The 21,705-nt window shown below is 37.5% G+C and overlaps 1 long non-coding RNA gene across 1 annotated transcript in view; it reads right to left on the bottom strand.

Annotated features, from left to right (window-relative positions):
- The window catches only part of LOC121031313 (uncharacterized), a 25,813-nt gene extending 5,017 nt beyond the window's left edge, over positions 1-20,796 (bottom strand). The window contains exon 1 of the long non-coding RNA XR_005790665.1: positions 20,693-20,796. This is a non-coding gene — a long non-coding RNA (uncharacterized LOC121031313). The remainder of the gene's footprint in view (positions 1-20,692) is intronic.
- Positions 20,797-21,705: the final 909 nt, after the last annotated feature.

Here is a 21,705-nt window from a genome sequence, read left to right as displayed (position 1 = left end):
TCCAGGCTCTGAGCCATCAGCCCAGAGCCTGACGCGGGGCTCGAACTCACGGACCGCGAGATCGTGACCTGAGCTGAAGTCGGACGCTTAACCAATTGAGCCACCCAGGCGCCCCATCTGATTCATTCTTTAATTCATTCTTTCATAAAATACTAATTAAGCATCACCTTGTGCCAGGCATTGTTTAAAAACTGAAGACAGATTGAAAAGGACATCATTCTCATGAAACGTGTATTTTATAAGAGACAATCAAACAATAAAAAAAAATAAACAAGTAAGAGAGTCCGAGATAATGAAAAGTGCTATAAAGATAACAATTTGGGATAATGTATCTGAGTGTGATGTGGATGCCTCTTCAAAGGGAGTTGTCAGCAAAGAACTCCCCAAGAAAGTGACATTTGAACCAAATCAAAGATCACCAAAACCAGTTTTATGAAGACCTGGATAAAGGATATTCAAGACAGAGCCACAGAGAGTGCAAGCTCCTTGGAATGGCATACACTTGACAGGTTTGAGAGAGAGAGAAAGCCAATGTGCTTGGAACATATGGATGAGGAAGTAAGTGAAATGAGACTGAGGTATTTACAGCTGATGAGAAATTGGGACTTGATTTGCAATGCAAAGGATACCCCCAGTCCAGTGCTCTCACATTGCAGTGTCCCCCACTATCATGAAGCTGAACATTTTCTGGCAACAAATAACTCTACTTCTGGAAAAATAACTAAAAAGCAGGTTTGGCTTCTTTGCTAAAGAATTTCATTTATCTGTAACATGAGGCTGTGCAGTAAGCCAAATGATTCCACAAAACAGATTCCCTTGGATGGCCCAATCCATTTAATCTACCAAAGGGGTGCCATTTGTTTCCCTTGGGCTGATGCAGAGTTGTATGTCCAAGTTGGACATTATGTAGTCGTCTGGGAAGCAAAAGCCCAGCGAGTGAGTAATGACAAATGGCTTGCCTCTGAGGAGTACACTTCCTCAATGAATCTGTATCAGCAGTGCTGGGCCTTCCAGCTTCTTCTCCAAAATAGGGGCCAAGTCCACAGGCTCCTTAGAGACAAGAGTAATTTTTGCTCATATTTTTTTTTCCTGCCTGAGAAACAGAGAAAGACAGCTCTGGTTTAAATCAAGCCCCCAATCCAAGGCTTGCCTCCATCCTATAATGGAAGCTAAATGAAACAAGTGAAGGTTGTTTTGACTTACACCCAATAGAGTTAGAAATTCATTCAGGCATTCAGTGAGCAATTGAGGCAGGTGGTGATCACGGGAGTGGCCAAGTTAAGGTCTATCTCAGGTCATCCCATTTTCCTCAGCTGGTAAATCTTTGTTACAGCAAATAGGATCCATTTATATGTCAGAATTTCTACCAGACTACCATCCAGTTTAATTCCTCCACAACATCAATTCCATCTCTAGATGAGGATCTATTTTGTAAACCTCTACCCCATCTATCTCTGCTGAGCAAGAGAGAGAGGAAAAGACTGGGAAATCAGAAGTAGGTATCTTAGTCTTGGGTCAACTTGATGTGAGAATATAGACCTTCCCTTGTGCAGTGACGTTTATCGATACTGCAAAACTTTATTTTCATTCTCATAATGTCTTAGAAGTAAATCAGACCCTGACTAAAAATAGTGATAATTTCAGGAAAGTAACTATAAAACCATATTCCATAGGAAAGAATAACAATGACAACAGGGTATCATTAATTAAGCACTTAATAAGAACCAACCACCATATTATGAGTGCATTAGCTACATTTTCTTACTTATTCTTCAGCAATACCCTGTGCACTGGGTAGCCCGGAAAGTGGTAAAGTGGAATCCCGGTCTTTGCAACTGCAAATGCTATACTCTTAACCAAAATTGGAAAATATGTTAGTTGTGAGGTTTTTATTTGAAATGAAAATTAATTCTACTAAGAGTAGATGAATTGGAAACGCTGAGTATTCATCTCTGTTTTATTCCCCTCTCTCAGGAGTCAGCAAACTATGAGCAAATCTGCACACACACCTGCTGATCTAATAACATAAATTAAGTTTTATTGGAATGCAGCCTTCCCCATTTGTTTATATATTGTCTATGTCTGTTTTTATGCTACAACAGCAGAGTTGAGTGGTTTCAATGAAAGACCGTCTGGCCTACAAAGTCTGAAGTATTTGTTATCTGACACTTTACAGCAAATGTCTGTTGACCCCTGCCCATTATCTCCAATAATCCTCTTCTAACAAAGATTTAGCTTAACTATAATAAGTCCTGGGATATCTTTCTCACAAACAAATTACTATACAAGATGGATATTTTGCATGATGTAGCAGATGCTGTTGGTGCTCTGGCAAGACTCCATTTATCTCCTAACTGTTCTGAGTTTGGTTCCTAGCAGCTCACAGATGTATCCTTCTCGTGAAAGTTGCTTGCAGGAGCCTGACTGGAGCCATTCCCCTAGAATCCTTGCAAGGTTAGACCTTCCTTCCAGGGTAGCCCATCGCCAATGACTGACTGTTATGGGATATAAACCACTAGCTCCCCTGCTTCAAGCTGGGACAATCATGTGCACCATGGTCCATAGCTCCCTGTGGGATCAGGCTAAGGTTGGACTTCAGTGGAATCCACATCTTTGCAGAGCTTCCCTCCCTACCCCTCCTGTGTTCTCACTCTTTTCAGGTTTGGCCTGCAGCATTCTCTCGCTAAATCCCTTGCAGGAGAATTCTCTTTGTAGACTTTGTGTCTTAATGACCTGCTTAAGACATATGGCAAATCTACACAAGTATTCACTGTGTCTATATATAATGCAAAGGAAATGTGTGAAAATGTGGTCTGCATTATGTGATGACGTAATGAACTTGGGAAGCTGGTGGAAAGGTGGAAAAATTTTTCTTTTACCCTCTTATTTTGGTGACAGGATGTGCAGATTAAACTGAAAAATAAAGAAATTAACTAGAGAAAGGGGTTTTTGTATGCACATGAGAGCCAATGAAAGAAGTAGCTGGCTCCTTAAATGGTTGAAGTTAGAGGGTTATATACCTAACTTAAATAAAGGAAGTGGGATAGAAAAGACTTTTTTGAAAAAAACAAATAATTTTCTTCAGGAAAGATAAATGGGTTTTTAGAAGAAAAATCAAGAAATAAAAACATTTGTGATGTTTGTCTATACAAATATGAGTGGACTTTCTGTCTCCTTCAGGGCCATAAAACTCCCCTAGGGAAGGGAATTGGGGTAGGTTTTCTTTCTTTTCTTTTTTTTTTTTTTTTTCCCTGAGGAAGATCTCTCCTGAAAAAGGAATTTATGGTAGTCTTATTTCCCAGAAGTTGCTGCTTCAAAGAAACTCCAAGAAGGTGTCTTTTTGTACCTGTTGATTCTCAATTGTCTTCATCTCAAAAGAATCCTTATGCCAAAGTGTCATAATGTAATCTCCTTCCATATCAACTCTGGGGTTCCAGCAGAATCTCATTGGGAAAGAAGAAATGGAAGGAAGGAGGAGGGGCCACTTAGTGTTATTCTACTCTAAGTTGGGGTAGTCCTCTGTGCAGATGACTCATCTAAAGGAACCCCCATTTTCTTCCTTTCCCCACTAGTAGTATTGACCGTCACTCCTAAGACAGCCCATCTTCTGTCTCAAGCCTTAGTGTCTACAGATGCCAAAAAAAGATTGAGAACTTTCCATCATGATGACTCCATTGACTGCTACTGCAAGATTTATCAGCCTTCGCCCCAGTCAGCAGAGGACTCGGAGAAAGTAGCAAATGACAACTGAACATAAAAGCAATGGTCCATTTAAAAATGTATTTTGTATCTGGTTCCTAGCCTGACATGTTCCTTGCCATGTGAACCTCAGAAGCTTACTGGGGTGAGAAAAATAAGAACAGCTTTCTTCTTGAAAACAGGGGACAATTGTCACATACTTTTTAGCTACATTGTGTTGTATTTCTGAGGTTTTAAAAAAAGAACCTTCTTGGAATACCCTCTCTCCTGCACAGGTCATCCTCCCTCACACACACAGCACCCTGTGAGATACTGTATTCTGTTCTGGGCACACTCACATACCCCAGGATAGACAGCCCCTTGGAATGTCTGTTAACAAATGCCCTGAGGCATTCTCTTTAGCTGAACAATTAAGAAAAATTTCTAAGAGACTGAACCATGTGTGACCTAAATTGGCTTTAAAAATGCTATTCAGAGCAGAGGGAGCAGCATTTGCAGCATAATGCCCTTCCACCTTGACATTAATTATGCACCGTGGTGTTCAGAGAGCAACTCTGAGCCAGGAAAATAAGTGTTTGTAAAGTAAACATGTCAAGCAAGGCAGAACATTGTAAAAAGAAGAAAATATTAAATCCAATGCTGTTATGATCCGTTTCCCTACTCTTTTTTTCTTCACAAATCTTCTACATTCACCCAACAAAGAGATGGCATTTCCCTCTTCAAAGAGAGGTAAGGTGACTCAACAATACTTATAGTTTGGATTTCTTGAAAGAGAAAAAGAGAAAAGAAGGTGCTTTTTTCCACTTTGTGATTGAAAATAAAAGGGGCTTGCTGATTTAAAGAGCTGCACAGCCCTAGGGAACCTGTAGAAAGCATTCTCCATAGGAACAATTCTGTTTCTAGACAGCCATATGAACTGTAATTTCATTCCCCTTTCTGCATTATCAAGGACATTTGCATGACAGCAAGGTCCTAGCAGTTCCTGAGTTTACCTATTCCTAATCCTTACTTCTTCATTTACTGTCATTAGCCCTTGTGGGTGGCATCTTTGTCAATTGTTATAAACAAAATCCCAATGCCACAAAAGATTCTAGCTTTACCAAGAAGCTTAATGGGAATATTCCACTGTTTATAAGGAACAATCCTCAGATAGTATCCAAAATATTCGGAAGATTCCAGTGGCTTTCAAAATAAGTTTTAGCCAACTAAAGACTTAGCTTCAAGTAAGTCTTATGAGAAAGCTCAATTTAAAACACAGGCACACACACACACACACACACACACACACACACACACACACCCAGATAAAAGTGGAGCATCCCTAGTTCCCTGTTTGAGCTGGGTACCACCCCTTGTACACACACACCCCATGTTAGCTGTGTGGGTAACTACAAAGAACTCTCAAGGCACCTGCCAACCTCAGTTTAGAAATCAATAATTTAATCCACTCACAATATATAGTTGTCTTCTGGATGAAGTATTTATACTCACTGACAATAGGCCTATTAAAACCATTTCCTTTAAAACCATTCTACAGAAAAGCCTCTCTGTCTAACAGAATTTCATTCACTAGAAGACAGGTGAAATACATTTTTCTGGGAAATACTATCTTTACTTCTTTAGACATATCCTTTGACAAACCATCTCTGCCAGGAATATCAAGTTGATAGAAACTGTGAACACATTAGAAAATCACAACATTAAAGAAAAAGGAAAAAATCAAGGAAGAACTTATTTCTGGTAAAACACAAAATTCCTGAAGCAGCCAAAACTCTCTATGGGTCACAAATATTTAAATTTTCTTTGAGAAGGAAATTAACAAGCACTTAAGAGATGTGAAAGATAAATCGAAGATACAGAGTAACTGAAAAGGGTAATTCTATGAGGTCAAGTGTACAGTGTCTAGGGTATAGAAGATAATCTCTCAGTGATAGATAGACCAGTACATGAGAAAGAAACAAAGGGAATGTGATTATGTTTAGCTAAGAAAGGAATAATGTAGAAATTGGATATACGTTTGAAATTCCATTAAGTTAAAAAAAAAAAAAAAGTAGACTTGTTTTGTGTTTCCCCAAGAGCAAAATGAGTAAAGTTTACAAGAAATGAGATTTTACACAAACATAAGAAAAGGCCTTCAAACTAGAGTTGATAAAACAGACTAACTTGGGAGGTAATGAGCTTCTAATAGTAGAGGCATAAAAGTATAGAGAACTGGGATTCTTGAATGGGATTTGGTGCTTGGTAGACAAGACCTTAAAAGCCCTTACCAGTGCTTGATATATGCATTCTGTTTTCACTACATATGTTAAAAGATAAACAAGCATATTGAAATTTTAAGAGTTTATTTGAGCAAAAGTTGACTCAAATTAGACAGCACCAAACAGGTGCTGGGGCACACAGGAGCTGGGGCAAACTTTTATAGAAAAAGGGTAGAAGCAAAGTAAGGAAATTATTGATTGGCTTAAAGCCTAGTTGGCTGTTTGTGACTGGTTGTTTTTAGGTTTTGATTTGGTAAATTTGTGTTTAGGCTTAGAGTTTGCTTTGCTTATATAGGTACCATAGCATTAGGGCCATCTCAGTTTCATGACTGAGTCATGAACATGACTGAGTCATGAACATGACTGAGTCAGTTTCATGACTTGTTTAATTAAACAAGTACCAGCAGAAGTCAAAACACATTCTATAAAAAAAATCTTTATTAAAACGTCCACAAACCACCAAGAGTGCTTGAGGTCTTCATCATGAAAGTTACAAATAATATACAATCGGATGGGGTAAAATCCACATGTAACCTAAAAAAGGAAAAAGTTAGGAGCATCTTTGGAAACTGTGATGTCACCTCCCAAATGATTGGGAATTAGATTGTTCCCTCAGCATTTAAACCCTCCATATCTGATCACACAGTACATCTTGGAAACAAGAGTAGTCATCATATACATCACTTGTTTAAACATAAATATGTGACTGAAGTTGTTTTCAAACTGAAAACCCTACATAATAGGGACACATACACAGACACACAAACACACACACACAAAGAAAAATAGATTTAAATCACAGAAACTCAGAATTTGTTTTGGGTCTTCTTTTCTACCATCTTTGGTCCAGAACTCTGTATGATCTGTATTTGTTTAACATCAGTTTGAGCCCCCTTTCCCTACCCTTTGTGTTAAAAAAAACAATAACAAACAAACATACACAAAACCTCCTTCTCTGAATATACCTCTCTTTTATTCAAACTTCAATTCCCAAGTGAAATATATCCTCCTCAGACAGACCATTCTCAGACAGACCCCAATTTAAAGAAGCACCCCTTCATTTATCATTTGTTCTTCTTCTTTGCCTAAATAATTGATTTATTTTTTTTAATGTCGAAGTCTGAACTACATTAAAAGTTCCACATTTGTTTAGTTCATCATTGTAAATTCAAGACCAAAACCACAGGAGTCTCAATAAATATTAGGAAATATAATGAACAAATTTATAAGTATAGAAGAAACTTGTTTCTGAGGTTGATTATGGAAAGTCTCTTTTTAAGCTTTTCAAGATGCATACACATTTATTTTCAAGTGCTTTTTAAAATTTTTAGTTATGATTCTCTTCATTTTTAAAAATTCCATTTTAAATCAATAATTAATTGAAAAACTGTTATACGATGATGTTATACTAGGTATTGCATGGTATATTAGTAAATGTTCCAGATAGTACATACTCAAAAACTTCACTCTATTTGGATGCATAACATATACTCAAACAAACTTTACTCTCTGTAAAGTTAGGCATTAAATGATATTCTAGAGATAGGAAGCCTGAAACCATGATTCCAAGGGATAGGAGAGAGATGAAGGACAGGCCACATATTTCTAAGTCTTCAATTTTTTTGTTTTGTTTTGTTTTTTAATCTCTGTGAAAAAATATACATACATACACACACACACACACACACACACATATACATACACACATGTGCATATATGTATGCATGTATATATACATATATATGATAAGTATGTGAAAGACTAATGTAAGGTAGTACACAGAAACACTACATAAACATTATAAAATAATTGGATATTATATGTAACTTTCAATGGATCTATATTCTTTAACATTAAACCTATTTAAACAAATTTTCAAAAATGTTTATAAACCTCAAGATATATTTTTGTTTCTTTACTAATTGTTATCTGCCATGTTTATTATCTTCACTGTTTTAACCAGTATTTGATATTCAAAAGAGAAAAAAGACTCCACTACAGGAAGAACCCCTAAGAAGTCACCTGACTTGGATGTCAGATGAAATTTTCCAGAGGACACAGAGACTGAGATTTGGTTAAGAATAACTCTGGAGAAGAGGCAGAGAGGATGGCTTTCTAGGCAGAAAAAACAGCATTGCTGGAGTGAGGAAGTGAGAAAGAAAGAGTATGCCTTCTTCCAGAAACTGGCAGAAATTCAGTATGGCTGGAGTGTAGTAGATTTGGGGTTGGTAAAGAGCAGAAGTGACAAGTGATGAAACAAGAGAGATAGGTAAGAGCCAAATCCTGAAAACTCATTTAAACACAAGTTCAAAGTTTGGAGGACTTTAGCAAAAAAATAGTTGCTTTTAAATATGGCATGAGCAGTAATGGAGCCTGGTTGTTTTGTTTGGTTTTTATTTTTATTTTATTTTATTTTATTTTATTTGCTGCTTTTTGTCAAGAAAATTCTCTTCATAATTAGCTTGTGATATTTAATAAATTTTTTAAATTCAAAAGCAAAAATAGCAAAATGTTATGATTTACTAAAACCTGAATAGTGTTTTTAATACTATTCTTTATACTTTTGTATTATGTTTAAAATTTGCATAATAAAAACTTAAGGGCAGCACAGGCTGATACCTAAATCAATCCAATAAATAAGGTTCTCCACTTTCTGCTTTTAAAATTCCAGTATTGTTACTGTGAGGAAAGTCATCATTAAGTCCAGACAATGGCCCTCACTTTAACTCTTAGAAAGCAGAACGTTTATAAGATAAGGACTGCCTTTCAAAGCACAGTTGACATGATGATAGGTTCTTTTGCTTATAGCAATTCATAACATTTGCTAATGTATATTAGTAGGAAAGAGACATACAAAAATCATAGGAAGGTAATTTGACCCCCCAACAATAAACTCGGAGTGCATTGATGCCTATTGAACATCTCTGTTACAAAAACATCTACCTATTGATATTGCTGATTCATTTCCACTTACTGACTGAAGTCCTGGACTTCTGTGGCCAACATAAGAGGTCTAAAGACTACCATGTACCAGCCTTTCATTCTGATTACAGTCTCAGGTTTCTGAATAGGTATGGTAATGTAGAGCCAGTGTTTTTCCATTATACATTGCTTCTGGACTTCTAAGCTCTTTGGGACTTCTAAGTGCAAGCTAAAGGTACAATAAGGTAAGGATCATGCCTGGGGTGGGGGAGCTTGTCCAAGAAGCATGAGCCAGACTTATCACTTAAGGTGGCTCCCTCCCTTCGCCACTAGCCAATTTAGGTCAGGTCTGTGCTCCAGACTATGAAGATTAGATCTCCTTTTTTAAAAAAGCAGTATCATAGACTTCACAGTATTTAGCAATCAAGTTATCCAAATGCTTAACAGTCCTCAAATCACCCATATTATTCCAAGATTATCTGAACCAACAAAAATGACATAAAAATTAAAGAATTACTATGGGCAGGTAGTTGGGAATGGCTCTGTAAGATTCTCCACAGTGCCTTCACTTCCTCAAAAATGGCACTTTACAGCGCCATGTTTCCTATCCCTATAATATCACTTACTGCACAATTTTGTAGAGAATTATTTGTGTTCCTACTTCTCTTGCTAGACCATGAACTCATTCAATGGATAGACTGACTAAGGATTATCCATCTTCCAAAATCCAACAAATAATATATTTTCTGTAAAAAAAAGTAGAAGCTCAGAAAATGTTAACCAGCCTCCATTGGCTTGGAATCATCTCTTTTCCAGAAGAATTGGGCTTTGTGGATACCATTGCTGAGTCAGACATTGGCAAGAACCATTTTATACCCTATTGGCATGTAGTTCTCTCCCCATTTCAAAGGTGTTTCTTTCAAAATAAATCTGCAGAAAGCATAGCTCAGGTGTTGACAGCCAGCTGGATGTATCCATTTTCATGAATTGCAGAACTTCCAATGTGGTTAAGGGTGTGAGTTGAAATTAATACAAACATCTTTTTTCCCAGTGTCCCTAGCGCTGAGAGAGAAGAAATCTTAAAATTAAGGTTTCAATATTTGGTGAAAACATAATGAATTTATAATATTCCAAAAGAAATAAGGTTTGTCTAAATCATTTTGCCAATGGTCACAGAAATATATGCTATATCAACTTATTTAAAACAGAAACAGAAATTTAAGAGCTCCTTTAAAAACATAAGAATTGAGGGACTGTACTTTCTGTTATTCTTCTAATCATCTACCTTCAAAACCACAATGAACTTTCCTCATTAGTTCTGCTTTTGTGGAGAAATATAGCTGCCTGAGGTAACAGCAGCAATTAAACTTTCAGAAGTAGTATGCTAGGTTTACATGCATTCACTTTAATTTAGTTTTTTTCCCCTTTTTCTTTTCATGCGTGTTAGTTGCCATTGTGTCCTCCACCCCTCACTATAAAAATAATAATCAAAAATACCTTAAAATGTAATAGGTTGAAGGTTTATGACACCCAGTGCCAAGGGTATGTCAATAATGTCAAATATGGGATGCAAGGTATTCTAGAAAATTCTGATTGCCACGTGGCCCAAGTGTCCTCCTGCTAATGGGAAAATAAGAAGATCTGGTTGGTGATATTTGCCACGACTTTAATGAGAGATGGAGAGGAGGAAGTAAAGGAAACCAAGTCACATAAAAACCCTCAAAGGTTCTGAGAGTCAGAAGAATGAGATTGAATCTACAGCAAAGAAGAACTACTCCAAAAAAGTAACCTCCAAGAAATGAAGGAAGAAGAGGAAAATTCCAGAAATCCTTCTAAACATATGCAAACACCATTCTCTACAAAATCTAGAGCATGAATTGTGATTTAGAAATGATTTTGGTTTATTTTTTCCTAGTTATAAAAGAAATAACCTTTGTGAAAAATATGGAAAAATATTTAAAGATTAACTATCACTTATTATTCCAATCCCCAGAGAAAACTTTCGTGAACATTGTGTTGTACTTCCTTCCAGATATAGATATTTATGCATGTTCCATAACATTGAGATGACATTAAATATATAATTTTTGTGTCTTACATTTACTTACATTTTCCGGTGTCATTAAAAACTCTTCTAATACATTATGTGGATGTGCAATTGTGTACCCAAAGATTAGTTCAATATTTGTTGAATATTTTTGTTATTTCCAATGATTCAACTATTTTTTAAAAAAATCATTGGGAATTCATAATCACCAAAACCTGGAAGCAAGAAGATGTCCTTTAATAGATGAATAGATAAATTGTGGTATATCCATATAGTGTCATACTGTTCAGCAATAAAAGGAACGAGCTATCAAGCCACTGAAAAGACATGGATAAATCTCAAATACACATTGCTAAGTGAAAGAAGTCAGTCTTAAATGGTGACATACTGTGTGTTTCCAGCTATATGACACTCTGCAAAAAGCAAAACTATACAGATGATAAACAGTTGCTTTGGGAATGGGAAAAGGGTTCAATAGGTGAAGCACAAGGAAATTTCTAAAGCAATAAAACTATTCTGATACTGTAATTGTTAATAGATACTATGCATTTGTCAAACCCATAGGATTTTATAGCAAAAAGCGTAAACCTTAAGATATGGAATAATTGAAATAATTTTTTTAATACTGATCTAGGAGTTCAGGGATCGAATGATGGGATATAGACTGTAGCAAAATGATCTGACTGTGCTACAAATGTATGAAACAACTTCATTGACAGGGATGGGGAAACCATTCTAACCTAAATAACTTTGGAATGTGTGGATTCCCTAAGACTAAAGGCAAAAGGAACTATACATAAGTTGTGTATTCTTGTTGATAAAATTGTTTCCATGATGGTATAATTGACAATTCTGAAACTACAAGTATAACTGGATTTGAAGAATTAAGTAAATGGATGGTGGATGGTAAGAACTGAGTTCTCCCTATTCTAGTGGGAGGTTACAGAAAAGCAATGGTGGAGGCTAAAGTGATCCATGTAGTCAAGGATTAGAGTTGAGATGAACCCATGTTTAGCTTAATAAAAATACAGATGGTTACATTTAGAAATGGTTATAGGTCTGTATATATACATGGGTTAGTGTACACACATATATTTTTTCACTTTGTCAGCTGAAGGAGCCCAGAAGGAACAAGCCCAGGTCTTGTTTTCTAATATTACTCTTCAATAAAAAGAACAAAGCCTCCTTGGAAGAATTGTTGACCTTAGGACAGAGAGCAAAAAAATATACAAGGAGAGTATGAAGACTTCAGTAGTGGTAGAAACTAAGGAGGTGCTCAAAAAAACCACAATGATGGGTTATGTCAAAGGGACACAGGAACCAACTAAAAAATCTTCAAAAGATGGAATAATTTGAGCAAGAAAATAATGAAGAATTAGACTATAGCCAAAAGTACAAAATAAATATCTATTAATTCATACTATATACATAAATAAATGATTAAATGAATAAGTTAATGGAGGAAAAAAGGCAATCTTCCCATGGAGAAAAATTCCAAATTATGTAAATACTCTGGTCTTAAAGTTGGTACATAATTTCCTGCTCCTTAATTGTAAGCTGCTTGTAGTGGCTTTCTTTCAAAGAGTACAGAATGGGAAGAGGGTAAAAGTAACTTCACAGTGGCGAAACCTGACAAACACAACCTCTGCCAGGTAGTCAAGATAACAGCAACAGTGATAAGTCATGTTGATAGTATGTACCCTTGATAGCATGTGATGAGAATGGACTTCACCTGTGTGGTTTTCCTCCCCAAACCCATAACCCCAGACTAATCATTAGAAAAACATCAGACAGTTTCTAATATGGGGGCATCCTACAAAACACGTGCCCAGTACTCCTCAAAACTCTCAAGGTCGTCAAAAACAAAGTAAGTCTGAGAAACCCACAGCTTAGAAGAACCTAAAAAGACATGACAATAAAATGTAATACAATATCCTGGATAAGACCCTGGAATAGAAACAGGTTATTTAATAAAACCAAAATCAGGAAATTATTCTGAATAAAGTATGCATTTTAATTAATAATAGTGTATCAATATTGGTTCATTCATTATGACAAATGTATCATAGTAACGTAAGATGTTCATGATGGGGAAACTGGATGTAGTATATATGGAAACTGCATTACTTTTGCAATTTTTCTATAAATCTAAAACTCTTCTAAATCAAAAAGGTTATTTTTAAAAACTTTAGGAGTAATATTTTGGCCACAAAGTGTTGTCTATATTTCTGACTATTTTATGAGAAATGGAATCACTGATTAAAAACAAATAATATTTTAAAGGACCATAATGCCAACTACTTACCATTAACTTTGTACTAATTTATAATGTCAGTGACAGTGTTTGAGAGTCTATTCCTCTGTAGGAGCCCTGAATTAAAGTCACTTAGATCTTGAATCTTCTTCACAGAAACTGACTATGTAAACATACTAGCTCTTTTCAAACTGAAAAAAATTAAGTCAGAACAAGACAGTGGATAAGTGTTTGAGGTAGAGTGTGGGTATGTGTGTGTGTGTGTGCTGTGTTTGTGCATGTATGTGTGTGTCTGTTATCCTCCACTTGCTGTGTGCCTTTGAGCCAGATACTTAGACGCTCTAAGTCTCAATCTTTCTCATCTGTAAAATGGTGATAATGGTCAAATGTTCTACCATTGGGTTTAGAGGAAAACTAAATGAATAATACATACAAATCAATTAGTACATATGTCAAGTGTGGTAGTTCTGGAGAGATGATGGTGAATAGGACACAATCCCTACACATCAGAGCTCACATTCTAGCAGCAGAGTGAGAGAAATGTGAAGGAAATTGCAATATTATGTGGTAAGTGTGAGAACAGGCTAAGGTCAGGCTGCAGTAGAAGCATAGGGCATGATCAAGAAAGCCTTCCCAAGGAAAGGGGCAGCTAAGCCCGAATCCGAAGAATTTAGAAGATTTAGCCCAGTGATATGCTGGAGCAGGCAGGCACCCACTTGCGAGGACCAATTATGTACATTGCGTGCATACATCTCTTCCATTCCCTGTTCAAGGAACACATTGGTAGCTTGAAATCTGCCGTAGTAAAGAATTTGCACCCTGGAAATTGTCAAATGCTGCAGATCAGGGCTCTCCCTCCTCATTTACCTGCACAACAACCACATTTGAAGGAGGAAATGAAGAGGGAGGCAGGAGGCATGATACATTTGGGAAACTAAAAGACATTCAGTCTAACTAGAGTGTGAAGGGGGCATGAAGATAGATAAGTGGGGACCAGATCATGGTGGTAAGCCAAATGAAGGTGTTGAGAATTTACCCTGAGAGCAATGGGGAGCCTCTGAAGGGTATGGAGCAGAGGATGGGACTTAGATTCCATGTTAGAGAGATTCCTTCTGGCCTCAGAAGATAGAGTAAAACTGAAACTGATAGGGTGTGCAATTACCATTAACTTATATGGAACAATTTTTGAGCATTCCCAGACCAAAAAAATAATCTCTCTTAGGCTTTTCTGATACCTTAGGACACATCTTGTTACCAGATACACAAAATAAGTCGAGATAAAGCACAGATGCTCACAGACACAGTTCAAAGTGATGGCGGCTTGATGCTGAGATGCTGATGTAGTTCCCTGGAAGGAGCTGGGCGGGGGCCCCTCTGCCTGCTGGAGGGGCGCGCTGCCTCTATCACAGCTCACTGCAGAACAAATGCTGAATGCTATTTTCACTCTGCCTTTTTTCATAAAAGCAAAAATCCTCTTCGGGTTTCTTTCAGTTGCTCGGGTTTCTTTCAGTTGGTGAAAACAAGCACTAATGTAGGTCTTTTGTAAAAGCAAAGTGGCATAACGATGAACTTTCAAACAGTAGCTGATACCTGTTGTTAGTTTTCTTCTGGCAAAGAAAGGACAATGCTCACTTCCAGCTGATGGCACAATTGGAGCAAAGAAATAGCGACAAGAAAGTGCATAGTATTTACAAGAAACTGTGAGTAACGTAGTTAGTCTTGGATAGAGAGGGATGGAAGGAAAGTTCTAAAAGATAAGCCCAAAAAGTTGGGTGGCAACCAGATCATAGGAGCCCTTGAACTTGAAATCAGTGGTGTCCAAAGTGCAGTTAAACCCCCTGAGAAAGTGAAAAATAATCCATAGGGGCATGAAAAAATATATTATAACTTTATTTGTATTTATTCTCTTTCCTTTAAAATACATATTTCTGTATATATGTATAGTAATATATACTAATATACTTGGTAAATGCAAGTATTTCATAAATAAATACATAAACCTATATGCATGGGACGTGTAGTCAAAAGTTTTTATTGGTAAGGGCACATAATCAAAAATTTAGAAACACTGCTATAGACAACAGGGAACTATGGATGTTTTCAGTGCTGTGACTCAGTCTGTCAGAGGAAGATGGCCATGGCAGCAGGGTGAAGAAGGGGTGATTACAGGTGGGAAATTTGAGACAGCTGGACCAGTTGTTGGAAGACAGGCTCAAATCCTGGCTTTGCCAGACAACAATTATGGGATCTTACTTAAGTCACACAACTCTGCCAATTTTCAATTTCTCCAGGTGCAAATGGGAACAATAAAAACAGAATTTTACGAGAATGAAGTGACATAAATATGTGGAAACACCCAGCCCAGTGATGAATTAAGTAGATGTTTCAGGAACGTCCAGTGAAATTGATTCTGATGTTCTAATATACATTAGGAAGTAGTAGCAAATGACCAGTTACAAGATGCTGAGGGTCTAAGATTAAGGCACTGTGGGAGGGACTAGAAAGTTGGAATTGACGTAGTTTGAATGAAGAATCAATCACTGAACAGGTGTGGGAATGGGGGTGGGGTGGGGAATAAAAGCTGATTTGGCTCTGGGTTTTCTTGCATGGATGCACAGGAAGATGGACATTCTACTTATGATGGTAGAATACAGGAAAAGAAGCAGGTGAAAGTCACAGTGTTAGTTGGAAGCATGTTGAGTCAGAGGTACCAGCAACACATCTACTTCAAGTTTACTGGGCTCGTAAATTTAGACCAAGAATTCAGAGGGGAGATGTGGGTGGTGTCTGGAAAGAAGCTTTTCTGTGGGTCACAAGGCAACTAGCTGAGCTTTAGGGCCAGACTGCAAGTTATCCAAAAATGGTGCTGTGCACTATTCCCAGACAGTTAACTTGCTTCTTGTGGCCAAAAAATCATGTGTTAGGCGTCTCCCTAAATTCTAGGCAATTCCAACCCCATTTCTAGTGTTTTGTAGAAACAGCCTTACATACACAGACACGGACAGGGGGCTTTATTTACCTGTGTGGAGTCCATCAGGACCTGATAGTGAGCTACAACCTTTTATCCAATCTCCAGTCTGGTCTTAGTCTTTAATTCGCATACAAAATCACTCTTGGTAGTTTCTTAGATCCCTTACTGTAAGATTTTGATTCAGCAGGAATTTGCATTTTAAACAAGCACTCAGATTACTTAATGTAGGCTCCCTGGAAAAGAGATTACTATCAGGATTTCCACTGTGTACATGAATTCCTTCTTCAGGCATGGAAGCAGTAATCAGCAGGTCAAACAGGTCAGCAGGAAATGCGAGTTCTATTGCCCATTCAGAAATTGTGGCATAGGGGGTTGAATAGCAGCCAGAAGAACTTTGCAAGAAAGTCATTAGGAATCATTGCAACTGATTTGAGTTCTCTTTGAGTAACCGTGACTGTGCCAGGGCAATGATTCTCTGGGGATCAGGAGGATTTTTGCCCCAACGGTTTTGTGGTAATAAACTATTCTGTTAGAGCTGTATTCATCCTTTGTCTATTTTATAGCATCCCAACACTGGGAAAATTGTAAAATAAACATTTATTTACAGCCCGATACTTCTTGTCCTTGTGTTTATTATAATGATTGTTAGGACATTGGTCACCGTATCCTCTTTTTGAGGACCCTGGGGACAAATTTCTGTTCAGTCTTAGTATTAGGGATAGCTATGTTTTTCCTAGGAATGCTTTCTATCTTAACCTTCTATAAAATCCAAATTAACCAGTTGACCAGATTTCCCTTTGGTGATTGCCTGCTATACCTCTTAGAATTAAATTACTAGAGGTCAAATGGAAGTTCCTTTATGGTACGAAAATACTTTCTATAATAAGATGAATATACTTTCTATAATAAGTATTACGTTCAGAATTTCTAAAGGATGTCACATATATCCTATTAGAACTTTATAAAAGGTATTCTCATTATTTTAACAGGTAAAAAATTGAGACTCAGAGCAAGTAAATGATTTGTCTGAAATCACAGAACTAGTCATGGGAAAACTACAATTTTCATACACAAATTCTGACTTCAAATCCAGTTCTCTTTCTGTTTCCTCTACAAAAAAAAAAAAGAAAAATCATTTTTACTATGCTTTTCAATTTATTAAACCATATATATATGTCCACATATACAGGTATGTATAAAATTCTATTTCATCTGTACACCAATCCTGAAAAGAGCCACTTGTATTTTATCAAATGTTTCACAGATCTGAGACACAGAGCTTCCAGGACTTGCCCTAAGTTAATCAGCACAAGCCATGGCATTTGGACTCAAACCCCAAATTCATAAACTCAATTCTGAGTCTTCCCCTAAACTATTTCTAATGTGCAATCCACTATGCTTGGGGGTAAACTGATATTCCCGCTATCCGACCACTGTCACTACCAGGGAGAAGCTAAGAACTGAAATGCCAAAATTCTTCTAATTCAGTAACTTTATATTTATTATAATAAAAAATAGTCATAAGATAGGAAACCATATGCACCTCTTACCATGTAATGGTGTACATGAATGTGCACTGAGCAGAAGTTAGGAAAAAGCAGATAATGCAGAGATTCTGAGAACATTAGGTAAAAAAGCAGTAGCACACCAGTGAGAACACAGAGCTGGGGGGCAGACAGGTTAACAACTGTGTTATCCCCCTTACAATCCTGCCCAAGGAGCAACTCAGAAATGAAGATATTCCACCATGCCCGTCCCTTTGTTTCTTTTCTGTGAAATGAGAAAATGGAAAAAAAAAAAAAAAAGTTAAATGTATGTGTCTCCGATGGTGTCAATTTGTCAAGAGCCTAAATTCCCATCTAAAGTGTTACTTTTCTTAAAATATCATCTGGAGAAGAAGAAAGTCGCTGAATAATTTCTCAGCTTTATACAAGAGCACACCCAAAATATGTGCCTGGGGATGGGCTTTCACTCCACCCCATCCTAGCTTATTGGAGCTGCAAGTCTTCTTTCCAAGCAGATTGTCCTGATAGGTCATTATCGATGGCACTGGGGTAAAAAGTGGACGAAGTGGAAATGCGAGCCTAATCTGTCAGGCGCAACAAAGATAAATACCCCAGCAGCACTGTCATATTTCACAGCACATAGTGTTGACTATAGATCTCCTGACATGATAAATTTTATGGCCAAATGTGGTGGCATTTTGCAACCTCGGGTCTACTAAGGATGGCTGGTCCTTCTCTGAGAGGGTCAATTTTGATAAATTGCCCTGTTGAACTCCCCATGAAATATGACATTTCAGGTTAGCCAAATTCTCTTTGATGTGCATATCCCAGTTAGCCTCAAGACATTTACTGGAGGAGTTTTTCTAGTTAGAAGGAGGAAATGAAACCACATATGCCCTTCTCATCTTTCTTACTATTTTGTCAGCCACGAAGAGGAAGGTAGTAGAAACTCATTCCTGGGACAATTGTGGACAGATTTCTTTCAGGAGGACACTGCCTGGGAGGAGAGAGAAAGATCACCTGTTCAATCTCCAGCATCTTTTAATTCCCCTGGCACAGAGTCACCACTCAGTTTTTCTTTTGGGTTGTCTTTCCTCACACAGAGAATCTTGAGTAGCCAATGGACTAATGCTATGTATTCCCCAAAAGAAACTGTCACTTATCCAGAGCAAGCAAGAATGATGTCTCTATTCACAGAATTACTTAAGTGCCTCACATAAGGAAAAAAAAAAAAAAAGCTTAAAAGCTTGCGTGGGCCACCCCATTTCTCCAGCTTTTCAAAACTGGTTGATGAATGGTAGCGATAAGAAAAGTGCCTGGTACCTGCAGGCTAATGTCACCACAACCTGTCTCCAATTAATTCAGTCTTGCACACAAGGGCAGAAACTGTCATGGTTCCAGCTCTGTCACAAAATAATTGTGACCCTGGGCAAGTCACCAAAACTTCTCTAGGACTTTGATTTCTCCTCGGTAAAGCAAGTAAGTAAAGTATTACACTACATGATCTCCATATTTCCTTCCACAGCAAAGCTTTTAGAAGACAGTACAGCAAAGTTCCTAAGAGCATAGGCTCTGGAACAAGACCAAGTTCAAAACTTGGATCTTCCCCATAATAACTGAGTGTCCTTGAGCCACTTTAAAAAAAAATCTTTTTTAATGTTTATTTAGTCTGAGACAGAGAGAGACAGACCATGAGTGGGGGAGGGACAGAGAGAGAGGGAGACACAGAATCCGAAGCAGGCTCCAGACTCTGAGCTGTCAGCACAGAGCCCGACACGGGGCTCTAACTCACAAACCGTGAGATCATGACCTGAGCCGAAGTTGGTCGCTCAACCGACTGAGCCACCCAGGCGCCCCCATAGCAAATATTTTTGAGAGCCTATCCTATATCAGGCCCTGCAAAGGCTCTGTTGGGTCTAAACCAATGATGTGACATGTCAAAACGTTGTCTAAATTTAAACTCAGACAAAATTTCAATTATTATACTATGGTCAAGCCATAGAATGTTTATTTTTGTAAGCAATTACTTGCAGAAAATAATTCATTAAGTTACTAATTGTTTTCCCCCTTAGGACTTTGCCTTAGCCTATATACACATTTCTAGCTGTGACTTCCTCATCTGAATACTAAAAGAGTTTGACTAGATAGCCTGAAAGGTCCACTCCTTCTCTAATATTCTATGGAACAAAAGTAATCAGCTCCCTATGAACTAGAGCATAAGGAAAGAAGAACAGCCTGGAAATAAAATACTTTCAAAAATAATGACTAGAAGGATATGCACAAAATTATTTCTGGGTGGTCAGCTAGCTTGTGGCTGAATTTTACTATTATCTTAAAGTAATGTTCTCTGTTCCTCCTCTCTCTTTCCTGTTTGGTTGTACTATTATTATATGGGCTGCCTAAAAGAGTACAATGTAACCAACTTTCCTGGAACACTAAGTCTGGAGAAGTTCTGAGAGGATATACTCCTCTCTCCCTCTTGATTGATGGGTCAATTGAGAAACAACTGGTGTATGGAAAAACCATAGACTTCAGAGTCCAAAGACTATATTTTAAGTCCCGTTTCCCCCCTTTGGCTTTATATTCAACTACGGGCAATTCACATATCCTCTCTAAAGTTCAGGTTTAGCGTCTATAAAATGCAGACCTTCACAACTGGCAGGCATAACCCTAGGCTGACTGGCTATCTCTATCTATCCATGTAAGATAGCTATTGTTATGACTTATTTTCCAGATGAGAAAGCAGAAGCTCACTGGGGTTAAAAAAGATCATATAGGTGAAAGTGTATTATAAATCCCAAAGTTCCATATGCATTTTGTTGTAATTATTATTACTGTTGGATCACCCCATCTAAATGCTAGAGTTTTATGCCTGGTTGATTACAGTAACATACATAAAATAAATTTTGATTATGGGTAAATGTTTTCCTTCTCCTTGATTTGAGATATAGAGAAAAAAAAAAATCAAGAGGAGAGTGGCACTTGCCCTTTCTACTAAACTTTAAGCAGTAAAAGGAATGGTCTATGTCTACTTACCAGTGAGTATCTCTAGCATGTAGAATTGTGCCCAGCATATAGCAGGAGTTTAGTAAGTACAGGAAAAACTCTTCCAAAGAGTGATGTGAGTTCAACTACTCACTCACATAAAATTCCTGATCACATTATTGCAAGATGAACAAGAAGGGCATGCAGTTTGCTAGCTGAGAAGTAGGGGGTGCATAATCCAAATTCAGATAGTCCCATGACTGTGGCTTGGTTTCACCTCATATTTATCTTCTCTGTCCTAAATATTTTGAAATATTGATTCTGGCTCTTTTATCTACCTGAGATTTCCAGGATAGCAACAATTACAGACATACCCTTATGCCCCTCTGGCCCCAGTTCAGGTAAGAATGGGAGAACATTGGAAATATGAGGATCCAGCCACCACATTTACCCCCAAAACTGTCCCTCCTATTTCTTTACTTTAACTCACCTCCCTCCCTTCCAACACACCTCCTCCCCACTTCCCTTAGGTGATAAGAACCTTAATCAGGAGCTGGGCAGAGAACCAACATCAGTTACCAATCACAGTGTCTTACTGTGTTTTACTTTTGGTAAATTGAATTAACACATAGCCAGAAAGATAATTCAGATAAACGAAGGTATAGTTATGACATATTTAAGGAGATAAATGAAACTAGTATGTATTGGGGCAAAGAGTACCCCTAACAAGATTTGATTTTATTTTCTCAAAGCGAGAGAAAATGAGATCAGAGGAGAGGTTTAAGGAAAAAGAGAAACAGAAAGACATCCATACTAGCAATCAACCCAATTGTGGCTTTAAAGATCACATTTCGGGAAGAAAACAGTCTCATAGACAAAAATCCCCCAAACAGCAATTTTTTGTCTTCAGCTTCCACTAGGAAATCAATTACTTTTCCACGAATACTAACCCTCTTCACCACTCTTACAATATATCTAAGAGAGGGTCTATTTTGGAGTCAGTTAATTGGGTTCACTTGTTCCTCATAAGCCCCAGAATTACACAATGTTGCACACTCCAAATC

Source organism: Herpailurus yagouaroundi, unplaced genomic scaffold, assembly GCF_014898765.1.
Source record: "Herpailurus yagouaroundi ecotype Mexico unplaced genomic scaffold, PumYag 141, whole genome shotgun sequence".
Classification (NCBI taxonomy): Eukaryota; Metazoa; Chordata; class Mammalia; order Carnivora; family Felidae; genus Herpailurus; species Herpailurus yagouaroundi.
Note: the sequence above shows the minus strand (reverse complement) of the source record. Positions and strands in the feature narration are given on the sequence as shown.